We start from the raw sequence: 15,563 nt of genomic DNA, 5'->3' as shown, positions 1-15,563 counted from the left end.
AATTCTCAAACATCCATTTGTCTCAGCTGTAGACATTTTTTCTTCATTGCCAACATAGTTGTGTTAAAAACAACCACCACCACCAACACCAAAACTTTTTATTCTCCTTCCATGAAAACTTTTTCAAAGGTTCATCAAGCATCGATGTGGTAAACTCTAAATCTATAATTATAGCATGAAAGACCTCCTGGCTTACCCTACCTAGCTTTAGTCACTCTTTCACATGCACTTGCTACATCAAACCTCTCATTACTCTTTGATTACTGCAAATATTTTCATGATTACCTTGCTTCGTTCTTGCTTACAAAAGTCCATCAACTTCTATTCTCTCCTCCACCAGAGAAAAGCTTATTTGTCCTTCAAGTCCCCTCTTAAATTGTCACCACTTGTGTGATGTGTTCCTTGATCGTTTTTCCTGTCGAGGCACAAATACTTTCTTCTTTACTCCTATATCATCTTAGATATTTGGCATTGTGCTTTTCACAGCTTGTTATAAATACTTATGAATCTGTCATCCTATGATAAGCACCATGTCTTTTTTTTTTTTTTCTGGTATTCCCTGACACCAAACACAGGACTTTGAAGGCCTTGTAGAAGGATCTGAAAAATTAAGTAGAGCATGTCTCTAGACCTAGGCAAGACTCTCTAATGCTGCTAGAATAAGATTTAAAAGTAGCCCTTCTTGAAGGGAGAAGAAATGTGTGGTAAATATCAGAAAGGGATACAGAACATAAAGACTCCTAACTCTGGGAAACGAACTAGGGATGATGGAAGGGGAGGAGGGCGGGGGGTGAGGGTGAATGGGTGACGGGCACTGAGGGGGGCACTTGACGGGATGAGCACTGGGTGTTATTCTGTATGTTGGTAAATTGAACACCAATAAAAAATAAATTTATTATTAAATAAATAAATAAATAAAAGTAGCCCTTCTTTATCCTTAGCACACAATAAAAATTAATGTCATCCATGATGGAACAAGTTGATACCATGAACCTTCTGATATGATGTACTGAGAAGGACCCAATATCATTCCTGTGATATTCTTACCAACAATGAATAATCAGAGTTTAATCCTGAGAAAACATCAGGGAAATCCCAATTGAGCAATGTCTTAAGAAACTGTCTAGCATTCTTACAAGTGTCAAGGTTATATAAGATTAAGAAAGACTGAAGAACTATTCCAGATTATGGGAGAGTAAAGTGACAGGAAAACTAAATATGTCATGTAATGGGGGATTAGATCCTGAGTGAGAAAAAGAACACTGGTGGATAAATTGACAAAATCCGAATGATTTCTATAAATTAGATAATAGTCTTGCCTCATATTAAAGCCAATTCCTAACATTAATTTCTTGATTTTGTAGATAGTGTCATGGTTATATAAGATAACATTTATGAAATATGGGTAAAAGGTGTATGGGGATTCTTTGTCCTACTTTTGCAACTTTTTTGGTAAATCTAGTATTATTTCAAAACGAAAGTTTAAAAAATTCTCCAATTAGAAGTTAATAGAATTTGAACAGAGAAGGAGGACTTTGCACTTGGCCAGTTTTCCTCAGTCAGTCTACAGTTACTTATGAAATGTTTATACTCTTCCAGTTATTATGTTAAATTAGATGCTGATGCAGTCTCTGTGCTTCTGGAGTTTGCATTCTGGGTGGGGAAAGACATTTATTTAAAAAAAAAAACAAGACTACAAACAGGTTTTTCTGCCACTAAAAGCTCTTTACCACGAACTAGGCTGCTGGGGCAGAATTTAAAAGTATTGCAATTTTGGTTCTAGTGCTGTAAATTTAATATTCTAACTTTAAATCCTAAATCTACCAATTTACTCTATATTCATTATCCCTTACTTTTGTGTTGTAAGGGCTTCTCCCCTAACAGGCAAGTAAGAGATGAGATTTGCTTTCTCTTTTGTCTTTGTATCTTCCCCCAGTTTGCACCTAGTACACAATAAATGACAAATAATTATTTGTTTATTATAGATCTAAACTCCTTAAAATTTGTTCATGTATTTTGAAAGTCACAAAATAAAAATAGAGAGTCCTAAAGGCTCCATAGAGAGAATTCACATTCTTCAAAATAAGAAACAATTTACAAATTTGCATATGTGTATGTATACTGCTGTAGACATCAGATAATATTAGATATTGATGACCTGTATAATTTCTATTTAAATGATAAATAAGTTTTAAAAACTGAATATCAAGTGATAAGACTGTGTCTATTATTCTTTACAGAAATTATTCTATCCTTATCTCTGAAGGGGGTACATTGACCAAATAATTTGCCTTTGTTTGCTGTCAGTAAAATTAGTACAGCGGTTTTGGAAAAAGTGTCCTGACATTCAAAGTTCAAAAAACATAATGAAGTATTTGTACTCATGTTTAATTTTCTGGCCCAAGTAATAAATGACACTATAAATATAGATTTCTTTAACTTGAATGGATAAACTTCGTTTTTTGCTCTTCATGGGCCTTAAAGTACAAACTCTTATAGATGAACATTCTAGTCTCCGAATGATGATCTAGATCTTCACATTTTAAGCTTTGGATTGTTCACTGTGCAAAAAAATGTTTTTTTCAACCTTTCATTCAGCTTTCAAAATCCTTGTTATGAATAGACTTTTTCTCTCTCTCAGGGCCTTTTAATTTTTAATCACTTGTCTCAAATGCTGATCATATTTCTGAGAAATTACTTTATGTAAAAAATGGAGCAAGATAGACTTGCCACATACCTTTTTATCTTTCCTATGAAATTATTTGGACCTAAATTTGTGGTAACAAGGTTGCTTCTAACAGGTTCTGTTGCCATGGAAGCAGGCTGTTGAAAAGAGCAAGACTCAAATCCTCCAAGTCTTTGCATGTTTATACCCATACTCATAAATATACGAATATTATTTTTAGATGGCAAAATATATAAAATAGCTCTTGTTGATCATGCAATATTTTTCAAGAACAAAAGTTACAGATGCCAATAAAGTAGAGTTGACCTTATAAACAATCAGGATTCTTTTACACAATAAATTGGTGATCTGAAATAAATGTTTAAAAATATTTTTAGGAAACAGAGAAATTATCATTTGAGATCTGAAATGAAAGAAAAAAGGAAGGAAAGAAAGAAAGAAAGAAGGAAAAAAGAGAAAAAATACCGAACTGTTTGTTTACTATGTATGTGTGAACACAAGTATGTGTGTGCCATAAGAATAAGATCAATATCATACTTTCTTTTTGTATTCTCATTGCTTAGACTAGTGCATCACACATAATAGGTGCTCAGTAAGTATTTGTTGAGTGAATGAAGACATAGGGAGAACAGACAGTAATGCCAGAGTAAAGAGACCTGGTTAACCAGGGTATGGGCACTCCAAGAGAAAAAGTAGTATCCTTCAGAGTGTCATGTACATGAAACCAGCCAGACTTAGCTAGATCCCCCTATTAGGGTGAGACAGGTGCTTGGGCAACTGAACACAGAACAGTAGAACACACAAGTAGAACACTTGCACAGTGTTCAAGAGCTATTGGCCATCTTAGGACTTGGGAGATAGTAATAGGAGACTAAAATGGAGTAATACAACCATCCAACATGTGGTTAGGCTATAGGGTTACTTGGAAATCCAGGCAGACAGTCAGTCCATGGGTAATCTAACAACTATTAATGAAAAATATGCCATGGGGATGGTATATGCAGTCATGGGAGGATTTCTAGACAAAGGTACAGGTGTCTTTTCCTAACTATTGCAATGCTACATAGGGGTTTGTATTTGACATATTCACTCTTTTCCAGACTATAATTGTATATTTTTAATAGCCACATCAAAAGAAAAACCATAATTTCTTTAAAAATTTAAAAATATTTTAGTATGAAATAACTTTAGGCAAAGTTGCAAAAGCAGTACAGAGTTCCTATATAACTTGTGCTCAACTCCCCTTAATGCTAGCATCTTACATAAACACAGTACAATGATCTAAACCAGGAAGTGATAGTACACTAATGTCAACTAAATTGGGAGCCTTATTCAAATTTCCTCTTTTTCTCCACCAATATGCTTTTTCTGTTCTAATGATATATTCTAGGATACCACATTGTATTTAGTTCTCACATCTTAGTCTCCTCCAACTTGAAGTCACAACTTCTTAAGAGAAAATTTTTATTCTTTATTAGAACAAAATGTTAAAAGTTAAATTCTCACTACTATGATTGGTATTTCTTGGGTCCTTCCCCACTTTCAGAGCATGGCCAAGAAAAGGAAATAAGAGTCTGTGTTTCTTTCAAGAGACTTGCAGCTCTTTTTCCTGGGCTTCTCCAATAATTACTTTGCATTGTTTAGCTTTGTAGTTTCTGCAGAATTTGGGGGACCTTTCAAAATCACCGGACCACTTACTTTTTAGTTAAGCAGTTGCAGCAATTGTGAACTAGAGTAGAAGAGAGGAGAAGAGTAGAATAGAGAAGAAACCAGATGGGCTTCATTCAGCAGGACATTGTGTTGCTGAGAACTAGGAAATAGGTATTAGGAATTAAGAAGGTAAATACCACCTGAGGGACAGAAACGAGGACTGATCTCATTGGCTCAGTGCTACACAAGTATCATAAATAAGTGGGGTGGGTACAAAAAAACAGGACTTGTGTGATGACCAGAAGCACAGTTTGTTATGAAAATGGGAAGTGTCACTCTGGCTGAAAGTCAAGAATGAAACAGACTATGGGGACCTAGAGTATATACACCACCTTGAAAGAGGGTGGCTGGTATTTACCTCTGTGTGTTATTTATAACCAGAATGTGAGCTCAGTGTTGCAGGATCTCAGATGCTTTTTTCAAGAGTACTTTTGTTTCTCCAAAATAATTTTATGTGAAAATTCTTATTTTTAAATGTAACTAATTGGTCTCTGCATACCAGTTCAAGAGTTTCTCTTGAAACTCCTTCTATTTTTGAATTGTTCAAGAATTCCCAGGACTTTTTCTCAATCAGAGCTCAGTGTTCTTCCAAATGCTGTTAAGGAGAAAAAAAGAAATCTGCTGTCTGATCAGTCTTCTCTTGCTTTTACTTCTTCCTGCCATAGAATGGTCATTCTTAAAGATGGGTTTGAACGAGTTTTAGTCTACTGCTGTTGGGTGGTCTTTGCTGAACCAGATCTTTTTAGGCCATGGTTGTCACATTGAACTTCCACATTATAGCTCTCCCCATTTCACATCCCTCCACTCAGCCATTGCTCTCTAATGCCCAGAAACCATGTTAGATTAACTTTGTCCCTCGGAGCTGCCAATGTCATCTAGAAGCTCTTCCCATGACAGTTTTTCTTGACAAAGTCTTTGGCCTTTTGGTGAAACTCCAGTCTTTGGCCCAGAAACCTGCATTTCACAGGGCACATTTATTTTACTTGATTCTTTCATCAGTCCTATGTGATTTACTCTATACTAGCAAGACCTCTCAACTCTGAATTTTGAGAAGTAGAGACAGTAGGGGTTGACACTTCCATTTTTTTTTTTTTCAGTCCCAGGAAGCTGAAACTTCATCACACAAATTCACCTACCTCTTCCTAGTAACCAGCTCTACTGAGGTAGCTTTGGCCTAAAACACTAAATGAACAAACGAATAGTCTGATTACAGCTGTCCTGAAGGACAAAAAGTAGGGGTCACATTGTAGTTTCATAACTCAGTGGTGCCATTCAAATGATTCAACCCAAAACAAAGAAGGTATGGTCAAATGTGACCCATAATTCTCATCCTTAGACGTAGGAGAGGTTGCCCTAAATTTAAAAATCTTCCCTCAACTAGTAGTTAATATAATCTTTGCCTTGATATACATCCTGGTCCCCGATTTGAACAGTATGATAAAGTCATTTTTAAATAGGAAGTCAATTTAGGAAATAAAAGAGAAAAATACAGAATTGTTAAATATAATAATTTGACAGAAAAATCTTACTTCCCCATTCTGAAGTTGGAATTGAAAATAAGCAAATTAAAAAAAAAGAAAAAGAAAATAAGCAAATTGATAACAAATCTTTGGTAGGCAGTAAGTGCAATTTAGATATTTGTCTTAATATATGCATTCAAATATCTGTAAGAAAATTTCAGCAGCCCCCGATATATTGTGTAGATACAGATTTGTTGCTGGTTAGATCTTTCACTTAACCTCCTGTACAAAGTGAACAGCCAAGGAATGCTACAGCCCTCACTGAGTCTGCAATGATTCACTCTGTGGCCTTTTAACAAGAAGTAGCTTGGATACCATTGATGGCAAGGGTACAAACGCTTCTGTTTGTGAGAGTCTGTGTTTCAAAGATTTGTCGGTACTGAATTTCCTCCTTGATCAGGAACAATACTTTATTTTGCTTTTTCTTTGCTTCTACTTTTTCCTGAGGGACCTAAGAATTGTTTCAAACTTGTACCATGTATTAACTTTCTGGATAGGCTGTAGCAAGTTCATGAGCTTTGAGAGAGAGACAACACTTAGGGAAAAGCTCCCAGACTTGTGGGAAGGACCCAGGAATCTTGCTTTTAGCTCTGGAATGCTGAGAGCAGCCCCCTACTCACTGGTAATGGGAGAAAATAACATTGGCTCTGTGGGCCTCACAAGACTGTGTGAGAAATAGAGCATTATTTATTTGATAAATCCAGAAAGTACAAATATAAAATAGGGTGAAAAACTGTATTAAGTTTTAAGATTAAAAAATTACTGTTAATCTAATTAAAAAGTCAATATATGGTTTTTGTTAGTATACTCAATTTTATCAATGACAGGAAAAGAATCGCATGATATGGCTAAATTGCTCAAAATGTTGACCTACTATTTATGTATTCTTTAAGAAAACCATAAAATAAAATTAAAAAAAAGAAAACCATAAAATACTGCTCTTTTCTTTTTTAAAGATTTTATTTATTTATTCATGAAGGACACCGAGAGAGAGAGGCAGAGACATAGGCAGAGGGAGAAGCAGGCTTTCTGCAATGAGCCCGATGTGGGACTCGATTCTGGATCCCAGGATCACGCCCTGGGCGGAAGGCAGACTCTCAACCGCTGAGCCACCCAGGTGTCCCAAAATACTGCTCTTTAACACGGTAACATAGGTCAAAATGTTAATACTAGGCATCCTTATTACTTCTTTTCCTGAGAAAATAATTGCAACATGAAACAGAACTCTGGATAAAATAAGTCCTGGACACAAATTCCAATTTGTAGTTTACATTTCCTCAATCTTATACCCATTTTAGGCATGAAATTCGGTAATTGTTGTCTTTTTTCCTTTGAAGATTCACATTTGCATTTGGGTGTAGATGTTTTGAGAATCTGTTTTTGAAAAGTAGACTGGTGCAATGGATTTAGAAAGACCATGATCAGTGATCCATTCAACAAAAAATAAATTTTACCACCCACATGGTGTTATCACAACCTTTTTCATAGAAGAGAAATAAGTGTTCAGAACAAATTAACTCAGAGCCTCTCCAAGATTTCTCTTTAGAAGTCTGTGGTCTTCCATCCAAGTACTAACCAGGTCTGACCTTGCTTAACTTCTGAGATCAGATGAGATCTGGTGTGATCAGGATGATAGAGTGAGGCAAACCAAGAAACAGATTCTTAACTATAGAGAACAAACTGATGGTATCAGAGGGGAAGTGTGAGTGGGGATGGGTTAAATGGGTGATGTGGTTTAAAGAGTGCACGTGTAATGAGAGCCTGGTGATGTCTGGAGGTGTTGAATCACTATATTGTACATGTGAACTCCAAATTACATTGTAAGTTAACTACTTGGAATTTAAATAAAACGTTTTTTAAAAAAGAAATACTTGGAATTTTTTCTTAATTGATATTTCACATTAATAAATTGGCATCCTTAAAGGCTGGAAGTCAGGGCATTTGATTAAGCCCAGTTACCATGAGAATAATCTTCAAGATTTAGTAAAGGATATTTTGAAAGATGGGCCAAGATGATTCCCATGATGAAAATCAGTGTAATGATATTAAGGGCAAACCATTCAAGTCCATCATGGCTTCAGGCACTTCAGTGGATTCCTGACCTAAGTCACCACTTCCTAAAAGTTATTGCCAAAGTTTTTACACAGACCAACATTTAATTCTACTGACTTTTTAAATACTCAGTTCATTGATTAAAATAATTGGATAAAAATGTGGAGTATACAAAATGGCTCATTTTAAAATGGATTCAGACATTTTACAGGTGAAACCAACTAAGTCTTCCCCCTCCAGTATAAAGATACATATGGCTGTAAAGGGAGATTTACTTGTGTCCAAAAAGCAATATTATAAAAAGGTCATATCACACACATACCATGACCTTTTGTATCCACAGAAAAACACACAAACACAAGCACATACGCACACTTTCACTTGCCACTTTATAAAGCTCTTAGCATGGTATGTCCATACTACCTTTGTAAGACTTTAAAAAAAGTGTAATTGAAGAATGACCCAAAGTGAAAAATATGAATTTCAGAGGCAAAAAAATTGGAAATATTTTTCTTCTTTTAATAGGTTAGTTTAGATTTTTGTTAATATGACAGGCATTTGGATTTATACTTTTATAATATTACACTATACTTTAAAATATTTTCATATGGGTTTCTCTTGGATTTGTAGAAAATTTATGTATTAGAAAATATAGGGCTATGTTAAAGGCTAGAAGAAATTAAAAAAAATAAAGACTAGAAGAAATTTTCATTACAAGCAAACATTATAGATTTGAGTTCTCATAGCCATTTCTTTCTTAGCCAGCCTATGCAGAGCTGGGAAAGGTAATGCTATGCAAAGACTGCTTTCTGATAAATTGCCTTATCTAACTGATCTCACATTCAGCTCTTCCTCTTCTGTTTCCGGTACTAAGTCAGGTCGAAGGATGGTCACCAATCCATACTCCCTCTACCCACTTGAAAAAGGGATCTGATTTTGGATCTTGGAAAGTGCATTCTAGCTTTGAGAAAGTTTTTTGGGATCAACTGTGCTGAGAGCACACCATAAGTTCCTGTCCTCCGAAGCTCCTCCCTCTTTTGATTGTCATCACTTTTGGCAGGCTTCCTATCAATTTTGTGATTTGGAGTTCCTACTGTTCATTAAATTCATTTCTCTTTCACATCCTGCTTGTTACTTTTGAGCAATTTGTAGCAGAAGAAGAAATGATAAAAATATGCTATCTTCAAACAGGAGGTCCTTTTTACTCTATTTAATATGAAGTGCTTTGATTCTAGTTTGGTTATAACTCTGTTAAGAATTTCATTTTGATATTCTATTTAATGTGCTGATTTTTAGAAGAGAGTTTTTAAAATTTCCAAATGTAAAGGATCCTTTATTGTGGTGTGTGTGTGTGTGTGTGTGTGTGTTGGCTTGTGAGGGGAGGCTATCTTTTTTAAGATATATTTATTTATTTTGAGGAGCAGACAGAAAGAGAGGGGGAGAGAGCATCCCAAGCAGACTCCTCACCACACTGAGCATGGCACTGGATGCAGGAATCAATCTCCTGACCCTGAGATCATGATCTGAGCTGAAATCAAGAGCCAGCAGCTTAACCTGATGAGCCACCCAGAGGCCCCATATGATGGACTGCTATGCAGACATTTAGAAAGAATCACAGTTTAAAAAAATATTTCATGACAGATAACATGTGTCACGTAGAGAACTGTCAACTTACCGGATGATTCTAATTTAGGGGAGGGAATACGTCAATATATATGTGTATATTTTATGATCTTTTTAATTTAAACTCCAGTTAATGTACAGTATAATATTAGTTTCAGGTGTACAATAGAGTGATTCAGTACTTCCATGCATGACCCAGTGCTCATCACAAGTGCCATCCTCAATCCCCATCACATATTTACCCCAACCCCCTCCACCCACCTCCCTTCTAGTAACCATCAGTTTGTTCTTTATAGTCAAGTCTGTTTCTTGGTTTGCCTTTCTCTCACTCTTTTTCCCCTTTGCTAATTTTTTTTTTTTTTTTGCTGGAGTTTCTTTCTTTCTTTCTTTCTTTCTTTCTTTCTTTCTTTCTTTCTTTCTTTCTATATTCTTTTATTGGAGTTCTATTTGCCAACATATAGTATAACACCCAGTGCTCATCCCGTCAAGTGCCTCCCTCAGTGCCCATCACCCAGTCACCCTATCCCCCCCACCTCCCCTTCCACTACCCCTTGTTCATTTCCCAGAGTTAGAAGTCTCTCATGTTTTGTCACCCTCTCTGATTTTTCCCACTCATTTTCTCTCCTTTCCCCTATAATCGCTTTCAGTATTTCTTATATTCCCCGTATGAGTGAAACCATATAATGTTTGTCCTTCTCTGATTGACTTACTTCACTCAGCATAATACCCTCCAGTTCTATCCAGGTTGAAGCAATTGGTTGGTATTTCTCGTTTCTAATGGCTGAGTAATATTCCATTGTATACATAAACCACATCTTCTTTATCCATTCATCTTTTGATGGACACCGAGGCTCCTTCCACAGTTTGGCTATCGTGGACATTGCTGCCATAAACATTGGGGTGCGAGTGTCTCGGTTTTTCACTGCATCTGTATCTTTGGGGCAAATCCCCAGCAGTGCAATTGCTAGGTCGCAGGGTAGCTCTATTTTTAACTCTTTGAGGAACCTCCACACAGTTTTCCAGAGTGGCTGCACCAGTTCACATTCCCACCAACAGTGTAAGAGGGTTCCCTTTTCTCCGCATCCTCTCCAACATTTGTGGTTTCCTGCCTTGTTAATTTTCCCCATTCTCACTGGTGTGCGGTGGTATCTCATTGTGGTTTGGATTTGTATTTCCCTGAGGGCAAGTGATGCAGAGCATTTTCTCATGTGCGTGTTGGCCATGTCTATGTCTTCCTCTGTGAGATTTCTGTTCATGTCTTTTGCCCATTTCATGATTGGATTGTTTGTTTCTTTGGTGTTGAATTTAAGAAGTTCTTTATAGATCTTGGAAACTAGCCCTTTATCTGATACGTCATTTGCAAATCTCTTCTCCCATTCTGTAGGTTGTCTTTTAGTTTTGTTGACTGTATCCTTTGCTGTGCAAAAGCTTCTTATCTTGATGAAGTCCCAATAGTTCATTTTTGCTTTTGTTTCTTTTGCCTTCGTGGATGTATCTTGCAAGAAGTTACTGTGGCTGAGTTCAAAAAGGGTGTTGCCTGTGTTCTCCTCTAGGATTTTGAGGGAATCTTGTCTCACATTTAGATCTTTCATCCATTTTGAGTTTATCTTTGTGTATGGTGTAAGAGAATGGTCTAGTTTCATTCTTCTGAACGTGGCTGTCCAATTTTCCCAGCACCATTTATTGAAGAGACTGTCCCTTTTCCAGTGGAGAGTCTTTCCTGTTTTGTTGAATATTAGTTGGCCATGGAGTTGAGGGCCCATTCTGGGTTCTCTAATCTGTTTCATTGATCTATGTGTCTGTTTTTGTGCCAGTACCACACTGTCTTGATGATCACAGTTTTGTAGTACAACTTGAAATTTGACATTGTGATGCCCCTGGCTCTGGTTTTCTTTTTCAATATTCCCCTGGCTATTCAGGGTCTTTTCTGATTCCACAAAAATCTTAGGATTATTTGTTCCAACTCTCTGAAGAAAGTCCATGGTATTTTGATAGGGATTGCACTGAATGTGTAAATTGCCCTGAGTAGCATAGACATTTTCACAATATTAATTCTTCCAGTCCATGAGCATGGGATATTTTTCCATCTCTTTGTGTCTTCCTCAATTTCTTTCAGAAGTGTTCTGTAGTTTTTAGGATATATAATCCTTTACCTCTTTGGTTAGGTTTATTCCTAGGCATCTTATGCTTTCGGGTACAATTGTAAATGGGATTGACTCCTTAATTTCTCTTTCTTCTGTGTCTCATTGTTAGTGTATAGAAATGCCACTGATTTCTGGGCAATGATTTTGTATCCTGACACACTGCCAAAATGCTGTATGAGTTCTAGCAATCTTGGGGTGGAGTCTTTGGGGTTTTCTATTTACAGTATCATGTCATCTGCAAAGAGGGAGAGTTTGACTTCTTCTTTGCCAATTTGAATGCCTTTTTTTTCTTTTTGTTGTCTTATTGCTCAGGCTAAGACTTCTAGTACTATGGTGAATAGTGGTGAGAGTGTACATCACTGTTGTGTTCCTGATCTTAGGGGAAAGGCTCTCAATTTTTCTTGTGAATGATATTTGCTGTGAGCTTTTCGTAGATGGCTTTTAAGATGCTGAGCAATGTTCCCTCTATCCCTACATGCTGAAGAGTTTTAATCTTCAGGATACCGTATTTTGTCAAATGCTTTCTCTGCATCTATTGAAAGGATCATATGGTTCTTGTTTTTTCTCTTGTTGATGTGATCTATTATGTTGTTTTATGAGTGTTGAACCAATCTTACATCCTGGGGATAAATCCCACTTGGTCATGGTGAATAATCTTCTTAATGTACTGTTGGATCCTATTGGCTAGTATCTTGTTGAGAATTTTTGCATTTGTGTTCATCAGGGATATTGGTCTATAATTCTCCTTTTTGGTGGGGTCTTTGTCTGGTTTTGGAATTAAGGTGATGCTGGCCTCATAAAATGAGTTTGGAAGTACTCCATCCCTTTCTATCCTTTGGAACAGCTTTAGTAAAATAAGTGTTATTTCTTCTTTAAACGTTTGATAGAATTCCCTTGGGAAACCATCTGACTCTGGACTTTTGTGTCTTGGGAGGTTTTTGATGACTGCTTCAATTTCCTCCCTGGTTATCGGCCTGTTCAGATTTTCTATTTCTTCCTGTTCCAGTTTTGGTAGTTTATGGTTTTCCAGAAATGCGTCCATTTCTTCTAGATTGCCTAATTTATTGGCGTATAGCTGCTCATAGTATGTTTTTATTTTTATTTTTATTTTTTTTCATAGTATGTTTTTAAAATCATTTGTATTTCCTTGATATTGGTGGTGATCTCTCCTTCTTCATTTGTGATTTTATTAATTAAAGTATTTTCTTTTTTTTATTTTTTTATTTTTTTTGAGTATTTTCTCTTTTGTTTTTATTAAGGCTGGCTAATGGTTTATATATCTTATTAACTCTTTCAAAGAATCAACTCCTAGTTTTGTTGATCTGTTCTACAGTTCTTCTGGTCTCTATTTCATTGAGTTCTGCTCGAATCTTTAGTAACTCTCTTCTTCTGCTTGGTGTAGGTTTTATTTGCTGTTCTTTCTCCAGTTTCTTTAGGTGTGAGTTTAGCTTGTGTATTTGAGTTTTTTCCAATTTTTTGAGGGATTCTGGTATTGTGATGTATTTCCCTCTTAGAACTGCTTTTGCTGTATCCCAAAGATTTTGAACAGCTGTGTCTTCATTTTCATTAGTTTCCGTGAATCTTTTTAATTCTTCTCTAATTTCCTGGTTGACCCACATTCATCTTTTAGCAGGATGCTCTTAAACATCCATGTGTTTGAGTTTCTTCCAAATTTCTTCTTGTGATTGAGTTCAAATTTCAAAGCATTGTGGTCTGAAAATATGCAGGGGACAATCCCAATCTTTTGGTATTGGTTGAGACCTGATTTGTGACCCAGTATGTGGTCTATTCTGGAGAAAGTTCCATGTGCACTTGAGAAGAATGTGTATTCAGTTGCATTCAGATACAAAGTTCTGTCCATACCCGTGAAATCCATCTGGTCCAGTGTATCATTTAAAGCCCTTGTTTCTTTGGTGATGTTGTGCTTACATCTGTCATTTGTAGAATGCACCATGTTGAAGTCTCCCAGTATTAGTGTATTATTATCTAAGTATGTCTTTACTTTGGTTTTTAGTTGATTGATATACTTGGCAGCTCCCACATTAGGGGCATAAATATTCATGATTGTTAGGTCTTTTTGTTGGATAGACCCTTTAAGTATGATATAGTGTCCCTCTTCGTCTCTTACTACAGTCTTTGGGATAAACTTTAATTTATCTGATATGAGGATTGCTACCCCTGCTTTTTTTTGAGGACCATATGAATAGTAAATGGTTCTCCAACCTTTCATTTTCAGGCTGGAGTTTTCCTTATGTCTAAAAAGAATCTCTTGTAGACAGCAAAGAGATGGGTATTGCTTTTTTATCCAGTCCAAAACCCTGTGTCTTTTGATGGGATCATTTAGCCCATTCACGTTCAGAGTAACTATTGAAAGATATTAATTTAGTGTTATCATAATACCTATTCAGTCCCTGTTTTTTGGATTACCTCTTTGGGCTTCCTCTTCACATACAGGGTCCCCCTTATATTCCTTGCAGAGGTGGTTTGGTGGTCACATACTTTTTCAGTTTCTGCCTATCTTGGAAGCTCTTTATCACTCCTTCTATTCTGAACGGAGCCTTGCTGGATAAAGTATTCTTGGCTGCATGTTCTTCTCATTTAGTACCCTGAATATATCCCGCCAGCCCTTTCTGGCCTGCCAGGTCTCTGTGGAGAGGTCTGCTGTGAATTTAGTATTTCTCCCCATATAAGTTAGGGATCTCTTGTCTCGTGCCTTTAAGGATTTTCTCTTTATCTTTGGAATTTGCAAGTTTCACTATTAAATGTCAAGGTATTAAACAGTTTTTATTGATTTTTTTGGGGGAGGGGGGAACCTCTCTATCTCCTGGATCTGAATGCTTGTTTCCCTCCTTAAATTAGGGAGGTTTCAGCTATGATTTCTTCAAATATGCTGTCTGGCCCTCTGGCCCTCTTGGTGCTTTCTGGAACCCCAATTATACGTAGATTCTTCCTTCTGAGGCTATCACTTATTTCCCTTAAACTTTCCTCATGGTCTTTTAATTGTTTTTCTCTCTTTATCTCAGCTTCCTTCCTTGCCATAAATTTGTCTTCTATGTCGCTCACTCTTTCTTCCATCTCGGTAACCCTTGTCGTTAGGCCCTCCAGTTTGGATTGCAACTCATTTAATTGATTTTTAATTTCGACCTGATTAGATCTAAATTCTGCAGTAATGAAGTCTCTAGAGTCCTTTATGCTTTTTTCCAGAGCTACCAGTAGCTTTATAATTGTGCTTCTGAATTGGCTTTCTGACATCAAATTGTAATCCAAATTCTGTAATTCTGTGGCAGAGATTACTGTTTCTGATTCTTTCTTTTGTGATGAGTTCCTCCTTCTGGTCATTTTGCTCAGTGCAGTGTGGCTGTATGAGTGGGATGCATCAAGAACATCAACCACGACCTAAGCAAATTTCACCCTAGATGATTCTGACGAGGTCAGACACCAGAAAATGAAAACAAAGATCAGAACAAAATAAAACAGAATGACCACTAAAGTGAAAAACAAATTTTAAAACTAAGTAGCAAAAAATAAAAGGCCTAGTATCCCAAATAAGAAGAAAAAAAAGAAAAAAGAAAAAAATAGAAAAAAGCAAAAGTAGAGGAAAAAAAAAAAGAAAAAAGAGAAGGAAAAAAGGGTACTGGGAGATGGTGGTTGTGAAAAAGTTGTAGTGGAGGGAGAATGTAGTCTACCTGAGGGGTTCTAGAAGGTTATCCTCTTGGTTCTGCGTGTATTAAGTTCTGTATGTTAGAAGATGCTCAGTCCCAAATTTATATAAGCCACCAATACTTGTAGAAAACCCCTCCATTGACCATCAAAACATAAACTACATAA

The sequence above is a fragment of the Canis lupus genome, chromosome 33, assembly GCF_048164855.1.
Source record: "Canis lupus baileyi chromosome 33, mCanLup2.hap1, whole genome shotgun sequence".
Taxonomy (NCBI): Eukaryota; Metazoa; Chordata; class Mammalia; order Carnivora; family Canidae; genus Canis; species Canis lupus.
The sequence above is the reverse complement of the archived record's forward strand: the minus strand, read 5'-3'. Positions refer to the sequence as shown.